This window comes from Pleurodeles waltl, chromosome 2_1 (genome assembly GCF_031143425.1).
Source record: "Pleurodeles waltl isolate 20211129_DDA chromosome 2_1, aPleWal1.hap1.20221129, whole genome shotgun sequence".
Classification (NCBI taxonomy): domain Eukaryota; kingdom Metazoa; phylum Chordata; class Amphibia; order Caudata; family Salamandridae; genus Pleurodeles; species Pleurodeles waltl.
This window is the reverse complement of record NC_090438.1, coordinates 341,062,902-341,085,485: the sequence shown is the minus strand read 5'-3', so window position 1 is coordinate 341,085,485 and position 22,584 is coordinate 341,062,902. Positions and strand designations below refer to the sequence as shown.

The window sequence follows — 22,584 nt, the reverse complement described above, 5'->3', positions numbered from 1 at the left end:
GTCTCCATGTCTCCCATCAGCAATGTGGGCAGAGTCTGTTCATTGTATGTATCCTTCAAAAGGTTATTTTTCTAATTATCTTCACTACCCAGCCAGTGAACTGCATGCTGTAGGTGTGATGCCAAATAGTAAGGTTCCAGACTGGGAATTTCAATCCAATCTCATGCCCATATTTGTTTAAGCATAGCAAAGCTCACCCTTTTCCTCTTGTTGCCCCACAGCAAGTGTACAATCACTCTATCTAAGTAAACGTGGAGTTCATGAAATGTATTTAGGAGCCCATACAGGCATCTGTGAAGTACTACCATTTTTATAATAGCTACCCCACCCATCAATGTGAGGGGGAGCTCTCTCCAAAATTGGATGGATGCATTCAGTCCTTCCATCACTTTTCCCATATCGGGTCATGAAATCTACTTTCGGTATGGGCCAGTCTTATTCCCAGATATTTGGTTCCCTCCGTTCCCCATGCAAGCCTCACTGGTGGCAGGAAGTCTGTTCGTGCCCTGGCAGAGCACCCAGCGACACCAGGTGATATTTCTGTGCATTAACGAGTAGCACTGACTCCTCTCCAAAGAGATGCAGGGCATTCAGAAGAATAGGGACTAAATATTCCAATTTGCACAAATATATCAAAGCGTCATCCACATACAGAGAGGCCACATGTGTGGTCTCTCCCACCCAGATCCCCTAGGGCCCCAGCACGTGCCACAGGAACTCCCCATGGACTCCATAGCCACAGCAAAGAGAAGGGGTGGCAGGGGACAGCCCTGTCACGTCCCTCTAGATAACTGGATTTTGTCTGACACTAAGGCACCCGTGCGTACCCGGGCCATTGGGTAGGTATATAATAACTTTACCCATCAATGTATTATGGGCCAAGTCCCAGCTTCTTCGTTGCAAGTAATAGGTATTCCATTGCACAGTGTCAAAGGCCTGCTCAATATCAAGTAGGGCCTTGGCATAAGGGCCATCTTACAGATGTGGTGGTGATACACGTGTGCCAGTCGACGAAGGTTATACATAGTGCTACGTTATGGTATAAAATCACATTGATCAGTGTGTATGAGCTTCAATAGGTGTGGCAACAACGGGGCCGCTAGTGTGCCACTAAGTATTTTCACATCTACATTTAACAAGGACAGTGGTCGATAGGACAAGGTCTCCACGGGTTCCTTATCTGGTTTCAGAACTAGTACTGTTATAGCTTCCTGCATAAACTCAGGCAGGTGTCTGCACACTTGTGCCTTTTGAGACACCTCTAGCAGCCCATTCACCCTGTGTGGCTGTATATGTTTGATAGAACTCCGCCAGAACTCCGTCGCGTCGCAGCGTTTTTGCCAGTTTTAAGCATCGAATACTGGCTAGGGTTTCCTCCCTAGTAATAGGTTCTCCCAATACGGCTTGTTCCTCTTCCCCCAATTGGGGCAGCTCCATGTCTGCCAGGAGAGTTGTTCCATGGTCTGTCAACACTTCCCCATGGTCTGCGCAGAGCCTGCTAAAGGGAGCTCGAAATATTTTTTTTATTTGCTACTTGTTTATGGGCTTTTCTCCCCCCTACATCCTGCAATACCTTTACCGGTTTGCATATCATCTATTGGTGAAGTAAACACTCTAGCATTGCCCTGGTGGTTTCATACTCTGCAAAAGATCACCGGTGGTTTCCTGTGTATACATGCTTTTCCAGTCTGCGTCAGTCATCTAATAGTTCTTTACAGGCCTGTTGCCATTCCCCCATTTTTTGTGACGGTGTAGGGAGATTCTCCTCCAAAGCAAGCAATTTTCTTTCTTGTCAACTACGATCACATTCCAATTGTGTCTTAACCCCATGTGTAGTTTTCAAACAGACCTCTGCCATTACCACCTTCTTCACTTCCCAGTCACTAGCTCTGGTGCTACAGCTTCCCCAGTATTTATCAAAATAATGTGAGAGTTCTACCCGGACCTCCGCCTCAATGGAGGGATCATTCTGAGCTTCTGCACGGAGGCACCACAGTGGGATCGTCAGAAGTTTGCATCCCTTTCCTATAGACATAAGCAGTGGGGAATGGTCAGATGGGTATCGGGTCCAGATAGGAAAAGTCACCCACCTGATGAGTCAAAGCTGCAGTTATGAAATAGTAATCCAGTGAACAATAGGTATTAGTTGCTAGCGTATAGCAGGAGTATGCTCTAGTGGACTGGTACCTACGCTGCTAGAGGTCCACCAGTATTAAGTCCTGCATGATGCCCCCAAACTGTCCCGTCATCTGTGAATTTCTGTGTGTGGGGGCGGGGTCACGATCCATCCCTCCATCTATGACACAGTTACAATCCCCATCCAAGACAATTTCTGCCTCCAAATAGGGTGCAGCAAACAATCAGCTCACTATAGAATGTCCCATTATCTACATTTGGAGTGTAGATATTGATCATACACAGCTCTCTCCTGCCAACTTTTCCATATAGAATCACATACCTCCGTTTTGGGTCCAGAATATGTCCTCCATATTGAAAAAAGACCTCAGGGGCCACCCATATTAAAGTACCACTAGCGCTGGCGTGGCCAAGATGGCGGCGTGAGCGGACGCATCGGTCCGTGCTCCGCCGCCTAGGCCTGGAATATACTGCCTGAAGGAGGGGCACGCTGGGCGGGAGTGTCCTGATGAGAGGCCTTGCACCCCGGGGGCGCTGGGGGTTCGCGGTGGCCTTGTGAGTCGCGGGGTCACGGCCCCCGAGCAGCGTGGATTCAGGAGTGCCGGATCGGAGGTGGAGGCCGAGGGGTCGCGGGTTCTTTTTGCCGTGATCCTGGGCCTGAAGGACTGCTAACGGAGTGTGGGGGTGCGACGGAGCACAGGAGGGTGCCGCGCCCCCGTGGCGAGGAGCGACTGGTGTGTGAGTCCTGGTTGGGGCCTGGAGTCGGGCCCCGGTGGTGGCCGGGCTGTCTGTTTTGGGCCACGCATGGAGGCCTGAGGTGGAGAGAGTGAGCGAACCGGTGGGCCCACCTGTTGTTTGGACCTGAGGTGGTGCTCCTTGAGTGCTGAGTGGACCAGGACTGCGGTCCACCGGAGCGGACAGCACGTGATTGTCCCTGCTGGGAGCCGAGAGTAGCGGGGCCACGAGGGGCTCACGGACTGTTGGTAGCTGGTGAGTCGATGCCCCTGAGGGATTGAGGACTAGTGGAAGTTGCCTGCGGCGACTCTGGGTGGTGGTCAGTCAGTCTGGTTTCCGTGCAGGCCGCGGGCGGTTGAGATGGCGACCTCTAAGCCCAAGAGGGATTGCACGGTCCGTGATATGTTGACCAGCGGGCGCCAGGTGCCGGGAGGGGCGCTGGAGGACATTCTGAACACGAGGACCCCAGAGACGGTCCAGGGAGGCGACGGAGGACGAGACAGCTCCAGTCACCAAGGGCTTTCTTACCACCTTGTTTGAATCACTTAGGAGTGACCTCCAAGCGCTTCGTAAAGACATATCCCACGAGGTCAAGGAGCTGAGAGTGGAGCTTTCCTCCCTGGGTGAGCGGCTGACGCAGGTCGAGGATGGTGAAGTTACCCGTGGTGAGGAGGTGGCAGACTTGCAGCAGGAGGTTCTGCGCTTGCGAGAACAGCAGGACCTCCTACAGATGATGGTGGAGGACCTGGAGAACCCCTCGCGCAGACATAACATCCGCATCAGAGGAGTGCCGCATGGGGCGGAGAAGGAGGACATTGGGGCCTTCGTGGTGGCGCTGTTTCGCTCGATCTTAGAACTCGAGGAGACCCGGGAGAGCACCCTCGATAGAGTCCACCGCGTGGGCCGACCTGGAGGAGTGGGATATCGCCCACCAGATATCTTAGCATGCGTGCATAACTTTGGTCTGAAAGAAAGTATACTGCAAAAGGCGCGTAATCTTCTGCAGGTCCCTTTTAGAGGGTTTCAGCTTCAACTTTTCCAGGACCTTTCGGTTCGGACCTTGCAAAGACGGTGTGAGTTTAAGTCCATCACAGAGCACCTGCACGAGCGGCAGGTGTCCTACTCGTGGGGTCACCCGTTCCGTCTTGTCTTTCGCTGGGAGGATCAACTGCGTCAGGTGAAGTCAGTATGGGACGCTAACCGCATCCTGGATTTGGAGGAGGGTGCCTCTGCTTCGGGTTCCGGGTTGGGTTCGGCTGGAGGCGGAGGAAAGAAAGGAGAAAGAATCAGCAATGCCCTACAGTGATGGAGCAGATTTCGGAGCGCCAGTCAGCAGTGAGCAGCGTAGCAGCCGGGACGAGCGCTTAAACAGAGTGCGCTGGGGTCCTTCTGGTTGGATCGGGCCCACTGGCCACGGCCCTGTGATTGAGTGAGCGGCCTGGGCAGCGGAGCCGGTGAACTTGGTGGAGGAACATGTGTGGTTCTACAGCCCAGCTGAGACTTTTACCTCTTTGGAAGTGGAAGAGAGGACTTTGTTGGTATAGGCACCTGTTGTGCATTTTGTTTATTTGTATGTATGCTTCCCTGTGAGCTTGTTTAGGCATGCCATCGGAGGTCTGGTCGTGTGTGTTGGAGTGGCGGGGGTTCGGTTCTGGGCCTTGGCTACTCCGTAGACCTCCCTTCTACCTGAATAGCTGCTTCTCTGTGCTGCATGACGGTTAGATGTCTTAGCTTTAATGTCCGGAGGCTGAAAAATCTGACTAAGCGATTAGCGATTTTGTCAAGTCTAGAGAAATCTGGGTGTCACATATGCTTACTCCAGGAGACACATTTGTTGCTTAAAGATACATATTGCATGCGCTCCAGATGGTTTCCTAGGCAGATATGGTCCTCAACAACTACAAAGCATGCAGGCGTAGCGATACTGCTTTCCAGGACCTTCTCTGAGGAGATAGTGGGGAGGATACATGAAGTACAAGGCAGATACCTGGCCATTAGAATAAAACTCGGGCCTTCTCTTTTACTGTCGCCTCTCTTTATGCTCCGAACGCTCAACAAGAGGCGTTCCTGAGACAGGTGATCTCCCCAACTCTTAGTTCACCAGATAGGGCCATTTTAGTGGGGGGAGATTTTAATTTCGCAATGGATAATGAGCTTGATCATTCTGGCCAACACTTTGGACAAACTGGGGCTTTATTGGTAGCGGGGCGGCAGTGGTTGGCTGATTGTGGGTTGGAAGATATTTGGAGAAAACTGAACCCTACGCTCTGAGATTATTCCTTTTACTCAGCGGCATCTAAGACTTACGCTCGGCTTGATTTTTTCCTAGTCTCGCATGAATTTGTCCCCAGGGTCAGGGAGGCCACGATCGAACCCAGAGCTCTGGCTGATCATGCCCCAATCACCTTGGAGGCCACAGTGGGGGTAAGACCGGTGGGCACTCCGAGTTGGCGCCTTAGAGATGCCCTGCTTCAGAGTGAGACAACGGTAGAGTCACTTCGACGTGTGATCACGGACTATCTTAGATTTAGTGATGTTGCCAGCACCTTAATGCGATATTATGGGTGGCTATGAAGGCAGTGGTGCGGGGTGAGGTGATGGCGCTGTCGGCAAGGGATAACAAGGCAAGGAGAGAGATAAGAGAGGAGCTGGAGCAGAGGGTGGCTGTCTGGAGCACGCCCACAAGACTACTGGTGTGCCTCGAATTTGGCGGGAGCTGGAGAGAGTGAGGCAACAGCTGAAGAGGCTTGACTGGGACATGGCGGAGTATGCGATGGTGAGAGACCAGCACAAATTCTATGTTGGGGGTAATAAGTGCGGGAAGCTATTGGCACATCGGCTACGAGCACAGCGCGCAGCGTCGGCGATAAAATTTATCCGCTCTCCCTCTGGTATGGAGGCGGGCACGAGTGACCAGATTGCTGAGGCTTTCGCAGAGTTTTACCGCGGCCTTTACGCGGTGGAGGAGGGTGATTCTGAGGCTTTCGATTAATTCTTAGAGGGCATAGCAATCACGCCTCTGGGGGAGAAGGAGGCGTTGCGGTTGGACCAGCCGATAAGGTTGGAAGAGGTTATTTCGGCAATTTCCCGACTGAAAGCTGGGAAGTCCCCCGGTCCAGATTGGTTTTCGGCCCTGTTCTACAAGACCTTTTGCGCGGAACTGGCTCCGCTGTTGGTGCGCCTCTTTAACTCCTTTCGGACGTCAGGTGCTCTGACACCTAGCATGCTGGATGCTACTATTGTAGTTATACATAAACCGGGTAAGGACCCGGAGGACTGTGCTTCATATAGACTGATCTTGCTCTTGAATATAGATGCTAAGTTGTTTACTGGCATCCTTGCTGCCAGCCAAAATTTTTACTTGCCGGGACTCATTGACCCAGATCAGTCGGGGTTTATACCAAACCGACAATGCGGGGACAATCCGAAAAGGCTCCTGCACCTGTTGGATAAAACGGATCGCTCCCTTAGGGAGGCGCTCTTCCTCTCCATAGACGCTGAAAAAGCATTTGATAGGGTGCATTGGCCCTATCTTTTTAAAGTTCTGGAGAGATTTGGGCTGGGACCCATTTTTAGGTCATGGATTAGTTGTGTTTATCGGTCTCCTAGGGTGGCAGTTCGAGTTAATGGGGAGCTCTCCTTGCCTTTTCCGATTGGACGCTAGACTAGACAGGGATGTCCGCTGTCTCCCCTCCTATTTGCACTATATATGGAGCCCCTAGCGCAGAAATTGCGGGATAGACCCCTAGTTTCAGGGGTGAGGTTTGGCGGAGACCACCATCTCATCGCCCTCTATGCGGATGATGTGATCCTTACCCTGGCGGAGCCTATGACCTCACTGCCGGCACTCATGGAGATAATAGTTAAATTTGGTCAGGTCTCGGGAGTCCGAGTTAATATGCAGAAGTCCTGGGTTCTTGGTTTGGCGATGGGACCAGATCATGAGACCGACTTGAGAGCTAGATACCCCTTTCTCTGGTCGCCCCTTAGTCTTCCTCATTTAGGAGTTGAGTTAGCAACCTCGGTCGCTAAGACAGCGAGCCGGAACTATGTGACGCTGGTTCGTGAGGTCCAGCGAGATCTTGACTCATGGGGGAGGCATAAGCTGTCTTGGCTGGGAAGGGTGGCGGTAAAGATGACTATCTTGCCGCGCATTCTCTATCTATTTCAGGTGCTTCCGCTAAGCCCTCCCCCGAGAACAATAGCGATCCTTCAATCGGCGATTCTGAGGTTTATATGGGAGGGTCGACCGGCGAGGTTATCGCGAAGGATGCTATACCGGACTAAGAGTGAGTGAGGCTTGGCGATCCCTTGCCTCCAGCGCTATTTTCAGGCGTCACAGCTCCGTTTTTTTCTGGAATGGAATCGTCCACTCACTGAGAAACATTGGTGCTTTATGGATCAGGCTGTAGCGGGTTCGCATATATGGGAGGAGCTATGGCTTCGACGCCGACATAGAGCTGCTGGACTTTATTCCTCTCCGATAACAGGGGTCACTTTACGCATGTGGGATGCCGTGGCTACTCGATCCGGGCTGACGACTTTTCCATCCCGATGACTCCCATAGGCGCAAATCCAGATTTTGAGCCCGGGCTCCGGCTAGAAGCCCGAGACGCTGGCATGAGGGGGGCTGTAAAAGGGTGGGGTGTTTTTTGATGATCAGGGGGTTTTTTCTTTTGCGCAGATGAGGGAAGAGTATGGCTTGACGGAGGCGGATAGATTGATGTATTACCAGATACGGCACTGGGTTTTGCAGCCGCCAAACAGAGTGTTGATAGATAGACCCCTTAGGCCCTTTGAGAGAAATGGCTCCTGTTAAAAAAAGACGATAAGGGAGTCATCTCAGAACTTTATCGGCTCTTACAGGGGGTCCAGCGCCCGCCTAAGACTAAAGGACAGTTGCGATGGGAGAGAGAGTTGGAGAGGGAGCTCTCGGATGAGGAGTGGGATGGTATCTTCTTTAGAATACATCACACAGCCTACAATGCAGCGGGGATGGAGACATCGTATAAGGTGGCCTCCTACTGGTACTACACCCCGGCGCGTATACACACATGGGATCCTGTTAAACCGGATCTATGTTGGAGGAGATGCGGAGGTACAGGTACACTTGTCCATCTGCTTTGGCACTGCCCCAAACTTCATCGCTACTGGGAGGGCATAATAGACGAGATAGACTCAGCGTTTCACACTAAGATCCCTAGATTTCCATTATACATTTTGTTGGGGTTGCCTAATCCTCTTACTTTTCCCTTGAAGTCGCTGAGAGGGAGACAGATGGCTCTAGCACTTACCGCAGCCCTACAACTGATCCTAACCATGTGGGGCACGGATAGAGTCCCGACGCATAATGCGTGGCTGCAGAAACTCTTTGTTCTTGCCATGGAGAAACTCACATTGGCCTCGCAGCAGCGGACAGGGGAGTTTAGTGAATTATGGAAGCCATTTCTGCAGATCTTATCTGCAGAATTCACTGAGTTGACATGCCCAGCTTACTTGAGAGTCCCGAGGTTGATTTGAACCATGACTAGAAGGCTTGATTTAGAAGCGTCTGAGGGCGGTGATACGGTGGGAGGGGGGTTGGACTGATGACAAGATAGGAAGATTATATGGCTGAGATGGGGGAGCATTTTAGTGTGTTTTGTTTTATGTGTATGTTTGATTGATTTTTCTAGGTGGGGCTCGCAGTTTTGAAGATATCAGATATGCTCTGTGTGCTAATCCTATCAACAAACAGTGGTTTGATTTGAGGCATCTTTTTGGCCAAATTTAGAGTGGGCCTAGAGGATTCTGGACAGTGGGTATGGAGCTTCTGAAGCGTTGATATTGTCCATAAATAGCACTGTGATGTACTGAACCTGCATTTCATATTCTGTATGTATATGTTGTGTACAAAATAATAAACAGATTTGATCCATAAAGTACCACTAGCAAACCCTGAGCAAACCCTGAGTACGTTTTACCTCACAATCTCATCTGGAGACTAGGGATACACCTTCCCCAAACATGCATTTCCTGTAGGCAGGCTATTGATATGTGGTAGCATTTTAGACAAGCATAAACTGGGCAACGTTTCTCCACTTTGGCCAAGCCTCTCACATTCCACGTCAGCACTTTGACTATGTCACCCATACTTAAACAGTTGTGACATGCATCTCCAGGCCTCTCTACACCTCACACCCAGCACACATAAACCCTTCTTGCCGAGTATAGCTTAATTTGTATCACTAGGCACCTTGAATCCCCTTTGAACTGCAAAACTGTAAAACTGAAATATCTCCCCAATACCCCACTCCACATAGGAGCCATCCCATCCCGCCAGAAGCATATCCAGGCTGAGACCAGCATAGCAAACCCCATTACCTTCCCTTACTGTGAGCTTAAACTTGTTAACCTTTCATGCTTAGACAGAGGCCAGCATGACTACGAGAGCACAAGACCAAAGGACTCTAGTAGTCTCACATCGGCTCCACCCCTTGAGTCCGTTAACCTCCACCAGCCCACCCCCATAACTTTAACCTCTAATGTGGATGCAAGGGGTACTTACCTGAATTTCCCCAACTTGTTTCACTTTAGACATTTATCCCTATGTTGTGAACCTGGTTGAATCCCTGTCTTTCACAGCTGCCCCATAAGCATTACAAGTGTCAAATCTGCCATTGTATGAATGAGCAGACCTTTACAGTGTTGTCCCATTCTCTGTGTGTTCGTCCATCAGTGCAGTCTGAACCCTATTTGTGGTTACTTCTCCGTTCAGAAAATGTGTCTAGTGAATTTGATCTTGCAGGGGTCCGCATAAGAATTTCATCTGGTCTCACTACTATTCAGCCTGTTGATTTGGAAGAGTGTGTTTTTTTGCCACTTTTCATCCATTTTTGTTGGTTGATCAACTGTCTGTGGTCGCTCAGGGTCACGTTCGCTCCAGACGCCGAGCTTGATGGTACCTTACCAGACACAGTGTCCCGCCAGTCACTTGCCTCTGCAGAGTCAAGGAAGAAGAGTATCCCTTTGTTGTGCACCACCCTCAGTTTTGCCAGGAAGACAGGGCTGTACATTAGGCCATGCCCCCGTAGGAGCTGCTTAACGTCTAGAAATGTTTTTTGTTGGTTTTGAACTTTTTGCGTATAATCAGGAAAGGTTAAAATATTTTGTCCTTCAAACTGCAGCTGTCCACTTGTTTGAACCTGTTGCAGGATAGTTTCCTGGTCTCTATAATTAAATAGACAGGTGACTATCACCTGTGGTTGGGTCCAAAGGTGAGGCAGGGGGGACTAATACCCTATGGGCTCTCTCTGTACCAATGAAGGTGGATCATCCCGGGTGAGGCACCACCGCAGACAGTCACTCCTGCAGGAATTTCTCCATGGATTGCCCCTCCATCCTCCCTGAAAACCCCACAAAATGCAAGGTAATTTGCTGGGACCTTCCTTTAGCATTCCCCATGCATTCTTTCAGGAATGCTGACATCTTTTGTAGGGCTGACACCATGTCCCTTAGTGTGGTCACCTCGCATTGTAGTTCACCAACCTTGTCATCTGTTACTGTTATTCTATCATCCACTTTCCACAAGTCCACTCTCAGAAGACTGACATTTATGGCTACTGGGTCTATTTTGGTGGCTACGTCTGTGCCAGTTTTTTGACTGCCTTCATGAGGTCCGTTAGCAAAGGGACCTCCTGTTCCCAGCTCCAGGTTGCCCTCCTGTGTGTCTCCTGATGGTGCCTGGGATGCTTTCTCCACTAGAGGTGTCGCTTGTGTGCAGTTCACAACTTTATTAGCATGGGGATGAAGTGCAATTGCGAATACCGTGGGGGTCACCTTTTTGACGCAACAGTGCACCCAACTCAGGGAATGTCTCTGTTGTAGTTATCTATCACCCATTGCACCTCAGGGCTGGGGTCAGGAGAATTTTTTGTGCTCTCAAGAGAGTGGGTTCTTGGCTACTCACTTCCGACTGCCCCCTGCCAGGCAGCGCAGTCACATCTGGACCAGGGCCTCTCAGATGGTTTTGTTTTGTATGTTTTTTCGACTGTGAGGCAGAATCTCTGCTTTATCAACACTGTGGTCTCCCTGCAGGGCCTCAAGCCCAGCACAGGTAGGCAGCACATTCAGGGCAGATCAAAGGCCCCACTTGTGGCTAAGGGTCCCAAGTGTTGCTACATCCAATCTGCAGCACTGGCAGTCCCAGATCTCAGAGCCCAACTACCTCCGTAAAAGGGTTGAGGTGTCTGTTACATGTATCTGTAGGGTACATAAATGTCCCAGTGGGGTGTCCCTTCAGTTCTCAGGGCCCGCCCTGTTAAACATCGTGCCTCAGGGTCCCTCTCACCAGCAGCATCGCCCTGCCACAACCAGGGCTTTGGGGGGATCGCCAAGGCCTCCTTTGCATCTCAGCACGGGCCCTTCCAAGCGAGGCCCCATCTGAGTTTGCCTGGGAGTCACAGCCAGGCCATCAGGCCTCTCACCCCATGAGCCCGCTCTGCATTCTCAGCGCCCTTCATTGCTCAGGGCCCGCTGTGTTAACCATTGTGCCTCAGGGTCCCTCTCACCAGCAGTATCGCCCTGCCACAACCAGGGCCTCAGGGGGATTACCAAGGCCTCCTTTGCGTCCCAGCACGGGCCCTACCAAGCGAGGCCCCATCTGAGTTTGCTCAGGAGTCACAGCCAGGCCGAGGAGTCAGGCTTCTCACCCCAGGAGGCAGCTCTGCAGACTCTGCACCCTTCAGTGCTTACAAGTAGCCTCTGCCTCGTAGCCCAGTAACAAAGATGCTTCAGCAGGGCCCCTCAGCACCCGGTCCCTCATCACACCATCAGCAGTCAAGGTCCTTCACCACCACGGCTGCCGCTCTGTTTTCCCAGGTAGGTTGTTAGTTCCCTCAACAGGCACCGTCCGTTGGAGGCAGCAACTTCGCCGGCCCAGCCACATCCAAGAATGGGTCCTACATCCCTCAATCCTCTTTCCAGGGATTGACACTTTCTCCCGCACCCTCTGACTCTTTGGCACTTCAGGTATGTGTCTGGGCTCTCATTTTGGCATCTGGTTCGTCAGTATTCTGTTTGTGGTCAGCCATCTGGTTCAAGGATGATTGCCTTTGTGTACCTTCCTGCACAGAAACAATGCCAAGAGGTGTTTCCTCTTGCTATGTGTACTGCAGAACGAAAAAGGAAAAAACAAGGAGAAAGAAAGGTATTTCTCATAGTTGTGCCTCCCTTACTCCTCCACTGAGGAGGCGTAGGCTTTTGATGCATTCACAGGTTTACAAAATCCAATCTTGCAAATCTGGGAATTCGTCAAAACCCATGGGTGATGCATGGGACACCCACCTCAACACCCATGGAACACCTTTTTGACGCAACATAAGGCAACGCAGCGACTTGTGCTAAGTCACCTTACTCCATATCTGCAAGACCATGAAAAGTCACACAAAGTGGCTTTGCATGGCCTTGTAGATATGGGCCTGCAGCCTGCATCACCAGTGTATCACAAAAAGTAACGCACCGTTGGCACAAGCTGCTTGTAACTAAGCCCCTATGTTTTAAGGTGTTTGCCAATTGCAGACTGCATTCCTGTTTGTGGCCAAATAATACAGGGCAGTGCACTGTGCAGCTTTGCATTGCTTTTGGTCACAATCCAATGCAAACTGCTATTTATGTTGGATTGTTAATCTCACCACTACACTTTGCATTGGAATGTGCCAATAAAGTAACACAAACCCAATGCAAAGTCAGGTAGAGTAATAATGTGCATAGCTGTGAGTTATGATTCATGGTAGTTCACAAGGAGGCAGGTAGCAGAAGTGTTCCGATTGTAGGGATGGATAAGGTTCCTTGAAGATATGATTTATCTGATTCTTGCTGAATTGTGGGAGATTAAGACCAGCTTTGATGTTAGCAGGGATGATGTTCTATGTCATGGCATCATAGACAGAAATGCTTGCCTTCTGTGTTTCTTTCTTGGAGATTTTCATTTACAGTCTGGTGATGTCCTGACTCCTGGTATGATACATTCACCTGAGGCCAGCGATGTCTTGCTCATGTGAGTCATTTTTAGGTGATGCAACTGAGCCTGAATATGATGCAGGCTTGGAATAGGAGCCAATATAATTCCTTCAAAATTGGGATGATGTGCTCAAATTTCTGCAAGTCTTTTATGACGTGTGCCACAATGTGAAGGGTACTTCTGAGACGTGCTGGGGTGGTGTTGGATAGCCTGTGTAGCACAGCTTTACTTCTATTGAAGTGTGAGAGGATCAGGGCTTGTACTGTTGTTCTGAAGTTGGTTTCTGGAAAGAAGGTTTTTTAGATTTTTCAAAAGAGAAAACATGATGCAATAAGTTAAAAATGAAATGACAAAGCTCTGTCGAAGGCCAAGTGCTTATGTAACTGCAATGCTCCCTTCTTTTTGTTTTCCTCACCATGTATTCTCTGAAGGTGAGATCTGTGTCAAGGGTGAATAATAGTTATTTTACATTGTTGGCCAACTGAGGTATGAAGATGTCTGGATTTTTATCACATATCCAAGGATGGATATGTAGTTGTTTGGCATTTTTGGTAACATGAAGATCTATTTCTTCATATGGTTGAAATGTAGGTTATTAACCATCCAATTCTGTGCTCACGCAGGGTGAGTTTTGAACCACTAAATGTCATTGATTGACGGGATTTTGAGAGTTGAGTGTCATCAGTGTATTGATGGATACTAAGGTTGGTCTGAGTAAGGATATATGAAGTTCCATGAAGATATTAATGATGAGAAAAGGGATGAATCCCTGTGTACTTTGCAGTAGATGGTGGTTTCTGGATATTGCAATCCTTATTGGCAGGAACTGACAGGATCTATTGAATTCTGTGAAGGAGGAGAACCATTGCAGCAATGCTTCAGCCAAGTCTTTGGTAGTTCAAGGGTCCAAGGCATCACTTGATATTCGACTATGCAACAGGCTTAAGAAAGGTCAAACAAGATCAGGAAGCTGGGGTCATTTCTGCCATTGGTGGGGAGGGCATCACTGTCTACTTAAGAGTAGTTGTCTCCATACTACAATGTGGTCTTAAGTCAGTTTGATAGTCCTTAAGAAGACTGTTGTTTTTATCTGCTTGTGTAGCTGTTTGATTTTTATAGGAAGTGCATGTGGGTGACAAGGCAGAGGATGGTAATGTCATTTAAGTCCTGTGTTGGTTTCTACAGTAGGAGGGTTTATCCTGTCTTGAGGGCATCCAGGTAGGTTCCAAGGCTGAGTGACAATTTTACAATGCTAAGGAGTGATGTGAAGGTGAGGCTAAATTGTCATCTTTATATGAGATGTGTTAGGCCAGACAGCCTTAGGGTGGTCTCCTCCCCCAACATTTTAACAAGGTCCACTTTTCTGACTTTGTCTTTGCTGGTATTAGGACTCTATGCACGCTGCTAACCAGTGGTAAAGTGCTAGCACTCTCTCCCCTAAACATGGTAATATTGGTTGATGCTTAACTGGCATATTTAATTTACCTATAAGTCCCTAGTAAAATGGCACTGCAGGTAGCCACAACCTGAAAATTAAATGATGGTAGTGGGCCTGCAGCACTGATTATGCCTGTGTGTGCAGTTTTACACTGCCATGACGACCTATCAAAATACCCCGTTTGTTAGGCCCAAACCTTCCCTTTATATACATATGGGTCACCCCTAAGGTAGGCCCTGGACAACCCAGAGGGCACGATGCAGTGTATTTAAAAGGCAGGATATGTACTTATGCGTTTTACATATCAGTTTTCACTACTACAAGGCCGATCTCTCCTGCAGGAAAACACTGGAGTTGCCTTAATACAATTTATAAGTGTACTTTCTAATGGAAAGAGATAATTCCTCCATGTTTGGTGTCTCTGGAATCACAATTTAAATTCCTAAATTATCATGAAGTCCAATTTTAAACTGCAATTCTGAAAATTCCACTTTTAGAATGTAGGCATTTTCTTGCCTTAGCTATTTGGTGCCTGCAGCCTGTCTCTGGTCCAAAGGATGTACTCAATCAGAAACAGTGACAAATAAAATACGCAATTAAAAATTAAATGGACCATGTGATAATAAATGGCAGCAAAGCAGCGACATCTTGGTTGCCATCTCACAGTCAAGACAAACCACTTTCTTTTTTGCATAAGGCATTTTTATTCTTCCCTATTGTGCAGTAATACATCATCATAAGTGTTAGACCTGTGAGCCTTAGGGTGGTCCTCCCCTGGACTTTTTGCCTCTCCTCCTTCATTTTGCTGGAACTATTTTTGTTGGCCTTAGGACTATGAGCACTTTACCACTGCTAACCTGTGCTAAAGTGTGCTCACTCCTTTAAACATAGTAATATTGGCTTATCCCCCAATTAGCATCTTTAATTTACTTACTCCCTAATAAAGTGCACTAGATGTGTCCATGGCCTGTAAATTAAATGCTGTCAGTGGACCTGCTGCACTGATTGGGCCATCCACTTCATTAGCCCTTTAAACATGTCAAAGGTCTGCCATTGCAGAGCCTATGTGTGAAGATTATACTCCCATTTCGGCCCGGCAAATAAACCTGTTGCCAGGTCCAAACCTTCCCTTTTTATACACATAAGTCACCCTTAGGGTAGGCCCTGGACTGCCAAAAGGGCAGGATGCAGTGTTTCTAAAAGGTCAAGACATGCACTGTTGGCTTTTTCATGACCTGGTAGTGAAAAACCCGTAAATTAATTTTTCACTACTGCAAGGCCTATCTCTCCCATAGAATATCGTTGGAGTTGCCTTGTTATAGTTTATAAGTGTAGCTTCCAAATGAGAAGAGATGCCCCTTCATGTGTGGTGTCTCTGGAATCACTTTTTAAAATTCTAATTTGTGGTGAAGTTGGATTTTAAATTGCAGTTCTGAAAATGCCAATTTTAGAAAGTTTCCATTTTCTTGCCTTTGCTACTTAGTGCCTGCAGCCTGTCTCTGGTCACATGACTGGGTGTAGTTGGCAGTGGGCCTTATGTATTGCCCCTAGACAGCCGCACATAATGGGAGTTTAAGTGTAACTTGATGGGCCATCCTTGCAGGATGGGAGGGAGGTTCTGGATACAGCCTCACGTGCACCTGAATAGGCTGTGTCTTGTTTGCACACAAAGGGCTGCATACCCCCTGTAGTTAGTCTGTAGCCAGGGCAGGAAGGTTAGGACATCTGTGACCTTCAAAGGCATGTCTTTGATGTCTCATCCACTTAAAAGGCACCACTAGGTATAAGAACTGGTCCTCAGACACCACCATTTTGGTACACCTGTGGACCTGTGAATACTCTGCCATGAAGACGTTCTGCTGTGCAGGTGAACGACTGACACTCCTGGACTACTGCTTTGCTGGAATTCTGCCTTGCTGTGCTGCCCTGCTGCCTGCTGCTCCCTTTACTGGGTGAAAAGGAATGGACCTGCATCACTGGAACCCAGAGTGATTCCAAGGGCCAGCTGGCTAGCCTGGTGATCTGAAGTCTCAGGAACATAAAAGACCTCCAACCACCCTACTTCTGCACTTAGACTCTACGATCTGTGTCTACCCTGCCAAGTGGTGACACCCCAGTTTAGGACTCTTGGAAGAGGGCCTAAGATGCTTACCAGTGGAATCAACACATCCTCTCGCTTGAGCAGCACATCCCCAAGCAGAACCAATGCATCTCCTTGGTTAAGCAGCACACTCCCGAGCAAAACCAATGCATTGCTGCTGCTGGGTGGAATGGACCAGTCGCAAAAGACTCAAATCACCATTGCATCCCCTCATCTTGGGTTTGACGCATTGCCTTTGAAACTGCTTCTGTGCAGTGCTTTCCCTCCCGCAAGCTCCTGGCATCTCTCACTGACAGCAACCTCACTGTTGAAACTAAGCATCACAGCTTGACCTCTCATCGGAATCAAAGCATCAAACTTTGTTCAGTGCACCTAACTGGGTCCTTGGAGCTAGCTCATGCTCCATCACAGTTTGTCTGAAATTCACTTTGTCCCAATCCAACACAACCAGATGTCCCCAATAACTCTTTATGCTTCATGGTGCTATATTGACTTAAATCATTGAAATTCAGAACAACTGGTTCTACCAATTAGATTTTTGTCATTTTGGTCCTTTCTTATTTATTAAAATCTGCTCTATTTTTCTAACTTTGTTGTAGGCTCCTTTTGTGGTATGTTTTCACTGTGTTTGTTAGAAGTGGGCTCTCTAGTTGGCAGAGGTATAACCCTTGTCCAAGTAGGGACCGCAATCCTAGTCAGGGTAAGTCACACACAATCCAAATTATCCTGTGCCCACCCTCTGGTAGCTTGGCACTGAGCAGTCAGGCTTAACTTAGAAGTCAATGTGTAAAGTATCTGTGCAATACATCATACAGTAACACAGTGAAACCATCAAAAAAATACACCAAACAGGATTTAGAATAATAGATTATATTTATCTGAATAAAATAAGGTCAAAACGATAAAGATTCAATAAGCTCAAGTTGAAATATCACTTTTGCAAGATTAAAAAAATCTTAAATCTTAGAAATCAACAGTTGTCTCTTGATTACACAAAGTACCTGGTTTGCATCAAAATGACACGCACGGAGACTGCAGAGGAGGAGATGCTTGGAAAAATAGGGTGTGTGTTGGATTTTCCAGCGTGGCACAGTCTTGGTTCCTCACTGCGATGCAGGGATCTGTTTGACACCCAGGGATGATGCAGGGAAATCCTGGACGTGCAGGAAGAAATCACAAGCGTTGCGTTGATCCGGTGTGGCGATGCATCGAATTTTCTGTCACACAGCAGGCACTGCGTCGATTTTTCACTCGGGGAATTGGCTGTGTCGTTTCGGTTCGGCTGTGAGTTGATCCAGCAGGTCTGTGCGTCGAATTTCCGGTCACAAGGCAGGCGCTGTGTAGAATCTTCACTCAAGAAGTGGGTCTGCATCGTTGGGCCTCGCCTGTGCAGTGATTTCTCGTTCGCAAAACGGCAGTGCATCGTTTCCAGCAGGCTGTGCATCGATTTTCGTCGCACATGGAGTTTCCTGAAGAAATTAAGTCTTTTTGGCCCTGAGTCTTTAGAAAACAGGAGGCAAGCTCAATCCAAGCCCTTGGAGAGCACTTCTCAGCAAAGTCAGAAGGCAGCAGGGCAACAGCAAAGCAGTCCAGATGAGTCCTTTGGGCAGCCAGGCAGTTCCTCTTGACAGGTTGCAAGTTCAGGTCCAGAGGTGTCTGAGTTTGTGGGGTCAGGGACCAAGTTTATATACCCAAAAATGCCTTTGAGGAAGGGGAGTCTTTAAAGAGTGGTTTTGAAATGCACAAGTTCCCCTTTCAGTACAAGTCTGTCCCAGTCTGTCGGTCCCAGTATGGGGCTTGACAGTCCATTGTGTGAGGGCAGTCCACTAGCCTTTGAAATGTAAGTGTCAGGCCTCCCCCCCTTCCAGCCCAGGAAGACCCATTCAGTATGCAGATGAGTGCAGGTGTGCCTGAGTGCCCTGTGTTTGTGATTGTCTGGTTGAAATGCACAAGGGAGCTGTCAACTAGCCTGGCCCAGACATTGATTGGAGACAGGCTGTAAGATGGATTGTAAGTGCAGAAGAATGCTCACTTTCTAAAAGTAGCATTTCTAACATAATAATATAAAATCCAACCTCACCAATAAGGATTTGCTATTATCATTCTGGCCATACTTAATATGACCTGGTCACCCCTTTCTGATCAGAATCTTCCACTCAAACAGTATATGAGGGTAGTCCTAATGCTATCCAATGAAAGGAACAGGCCTCACATTAGTGGAAAACGAATTTAGGAGTTTTCCACTACCAGGACATATAAAACACACATGTAAATACCTTGCCTTTTACCTACATAACACCCTGCCCTACGGGGTTACCTATGGTCTACCTTAGGGGTGACTTATTGTAAAAAAAGGGAAGTTTAGGGCTTGGCAAGTAATTTTAAATGCCATGTCGAAGTGGCAGTAAAACTGCACACACAGACTGTGCAATGGCAGGCCTGAGACATGGTTAAGGGGCTACTTATGTGGGGGGCACAATCAGTGCTGCAGGTCCACTAGTAGCATTTCATTTACAGGCCCTGGGCACATGTAGTGCACTTTACTAAGGACTTACAAGTAAATTAAATATGCCAATTGGATATGAGCAAATGATGCCATGTTTTTAGGGAGAGAGCACATGCACTTTAGCACTGTTTAGCAGTGGTAAAGTGTCCAGAGTCCTAAAGCCAGCAAAAATGCGGTCAGAAAAGGGGGAGGAGGAAGGCAAAACATTTGGGGGAGATCCTGCAGAGAGGCCATTTCCAACAGTGTTACTGTTGAAATGTTGCACAAATACTTAACACATTGCCTTTAAGTTAAGCCTGACTGCTCTGTGCCAAGCTACCAGAAATTGAACACAGGTTAATTTGGGGTTTGCTTGTGTTTTATCCGGACAATGATTGTGGTTGGTGCTTGACCAGGGATCATACCTCCTGTTAACCAAGAATACAATTACTAAGTTGCTTTGTCCACCTTCTGCTCAGTGCCTGATGATATAGGCCACTTACCTCTTACTGATAGGGTAGGTGGGAAGGCTGATTTACCATCAGGAGCTGATTGCAGGCTCATGTTGTACTCTGGGGAATGATTCTTCTGGTAGCTCAGCTGGGAGGCCACAAATACAATGATTGGCTGCTTAACAGGCTGTGTGTATTTGGAAGGCTAAGCATCTAGTTTGGCTGCTGCAGCTCGCATAAGTTTCTGCTGCACTGTAGAGCACAATTCCTTTATGGCTGGGGCTTCCACCCTTATGGTGATCGATTTGCTCTTTTACAAGCTCTGAAAACATAGAAGCTTAGCACCATCTTTAGTGGCTGTAGGGCACTGAGCACTATCTCGAGCCACACTCTATGTCATATGTCTTTGAGTAGATTTCCCCCCACACACCTCTTCTATCTCTTTGAAAAATGTATGTTCTTCTCCCCAATTCACAGCTAAATACTTCTACATTAACTTTCAAAGGATATCGACAAATTTGTTTTTTCTCTGGTTAACCTTCCTCTCCTGTTTTCTGTACGTTGACGATTTTACAGTAAAAGGTTATTATATTGGAAAGTGCATTAAAGCCCAACATATGTATGGAATGTTGCTATATCAAAAGGTAAAACAGAATAAATGAAATATCTGTTATGCTATATAGGTATGGTGGAATCTGATAAGACTGAGAAATTGCATGGTCATTAAGGATAAAGATGAAATGAGTAGCTATAACCTATGAATACTACCCACACTTAAAGAACTCAACAGCTCATTCAATGGAAGCACATTAACATTCAATAATGATGGCAAAGGTCATGAGTACTGTGGAGCAAGACACAGTGCCACCGAATATTTGGAAGTGATGCCATGCAGAGGGCAGGGCCAGATTGGCCATTCTTTCACTGGCATTTTCACGAATTGGGTCGCAGACTACGGAGTTGCTTTCAGAGTTGAATGTGTTGCCATGAGCTAACCATGAAAGCAGGTATGCCCCATTATAGTCGCTGCTTCCTACAGTGTTAGGCCGGGTTGAACATTTTCACATGGGCTGATTTTAAATTCCAGTTCAGTCCGTCAACTTCGGTGTCAACTTCAACATTAGTTTTAGATGTCAACGTTTGCTCACAGTCACACAGTACGTTTCCCCTTTGCATTTATCAAAATTGAGATAGAGATGGTGTCGGTTAACATAGGCTGCAGTACATCTCGTTTTCTGCCTCTAAACTACGAGGTAAAATCCTTCTTTACAAAGCTAGTGCTGATCTGCACATACAACGTGGCAGGTCTTCACCGTTTCTCCATATTATCTATTTCCTCACCCAAAATAATCGTGACTGTCCAGTTAATGGTGAAGAGAATGTGTTGCTGTAAACAATATATAAGTGTTCCAATTCCAGTAACAGTATTTAAATAATTTACAGTTATTTTTTTTTTGCCTCTGAATTAACCACATAATGTTGTTTGTAATGAACACAACGCAAAGATGGAATTGATTACTGAATAAAGGTCTGCGTTACATGCGAGCTAATGCCTGCAGAGTAGTTCGCTCGCTCTCATTTCCCACCAGTAAAAAGACCATTTCCATGTAAATATTTAAAGTCATTAGAGACGGTCTGGAAATGTGCACTTTCGCCTTGAACTGTCCTTGTGGTATTCTTCGCCCCGTTCATAAACACGTTAAGTATTTTCTTAACGTTCACTGATCCGAGGGCAGATTCAGAGAACTCGGAACCTAACAGTGTCAGTCTCAGATAGCAAAGCTGTCGCTTTTTTACGCAGTGGCTGGTTTGAATCCCATAGAGTATTTGTTTTCTGCGATGGATGTACACAAGTTCTTCTCTTTGAGAATGTACTGAAATTGGGGCAAGTTCAAGGACAGAGGCCTGTGAGTAACCGCGTACCTCCATCCGTCATTGTCCCTCGCCGAATGACAACTTTATTTTATTTATTGCTATACCTGCCCATTATGGGTCATGGGCTACATATTGGCATGCTTCCACAATGCCTGCAGCTCACATTCATGGAGTGGAACTTGTCCTTTGGGCAGCCGGCATCCAATCAATGGTTTGCAACCTCTATCCGGGCAGAAAACCAGTGATATATTGTGCTGCGAAATGCTAGGGAAGTGGGTTGTCTATTTTGCTTCGCTAATGATTCGAAAGGATTCACAAAGTGAACATTGTTAGTCACACAGACTTTTGAAATTTCCACTGTATCTGCATCTTACCCGTGATACCTTGCAGCTATGGGGTGTGAGATCATAAAGCCTGCAATCTTGCAATTTCAGTCTTTGATATCGAAAACCCCTTTATATGTCATCAGGCCACAATATCTGAACTCTGGAACAGATGTTAAACAGAATTGTCCAAGAAGGTAGCAGGTCTTTGATAATTTCTATAGGTTCTATAGGCTAAGGATAATACGCTTCAAAAGAATAACCAGCATTGGCAAAGCCAATAGTTTTTACCTTTTATTATGAAGCATAGAGCTATTGGCTTTCCCAATCATTGTTTGCACCGCACAAAGAAAATGTCCAAAATGGTCACTGATGCATCAGTACACATGTGCATGCTCAGGAAGCCATCCTGAAATCGTATATCTGTATGATGAAACCCATTCCAACATGAGTGCATGTGCATGTGTATCCATGTGCATGGGTGCTGATGCACCAGTGGACATTTTTAAATTTTCTTTTTTACTTTAATTTACTGTTTCATTACGGCCAGGATTGAATGGTACATTAAAAATTAAGTTTGTACTGGATGCCACACAAATAAAAAGAAACAAGAGCCCAGAAAAACAGTTCAACTGCTGGACCCTGGCACAAATAATTAAAAGAAAATGATAACAAGTATACAGCAGAGTGGAAAGAGGGAGGTGGGGCGCAATGAACTAGTGGGGGAGCAATGGACGAGCTGGAAAGATAATAGCCCCACAGCATTGACCAGTTGCTTGAACTCTGCAAAAGCATTGTGAAAAAAGTTAATACAACATTATAAAGTGGGTGGAAAGGGGAGGAGTGAAAAAGCAATGCATCAAGAGGGTCAAAAGCAGCAGGGAAAGAATGCACTCAGTGAAAGTGCTTAAAATAAAAAGGAAAAAGCAGTTCCTACATGTTAGCCATGGCATTTTCCTATCAAATCAAAATGATGGTGAAGCAGTAATGCTGCAGGGGGCAGGAAAAACAAGCATTTGCAATGCAACGGGTCTCGCGT

At 47.3% G+C, this 22,584-nt stretch overlaps 1 protein-coding gene across 2 annotated transcripts in view; it reads right to left on the bottom strand.

Annotated features, from left to right (window-relative positions):
- Positions 1 to 22,584, bottom strand: part of GPR174 (G protein-coupled receptor 174) — a 178,922-nt gene that overhangs the window by 72,483 nt on the left and 83,855 nt on the right. The gene's annotated exons all lie outside the window — the stretch shown is intronic.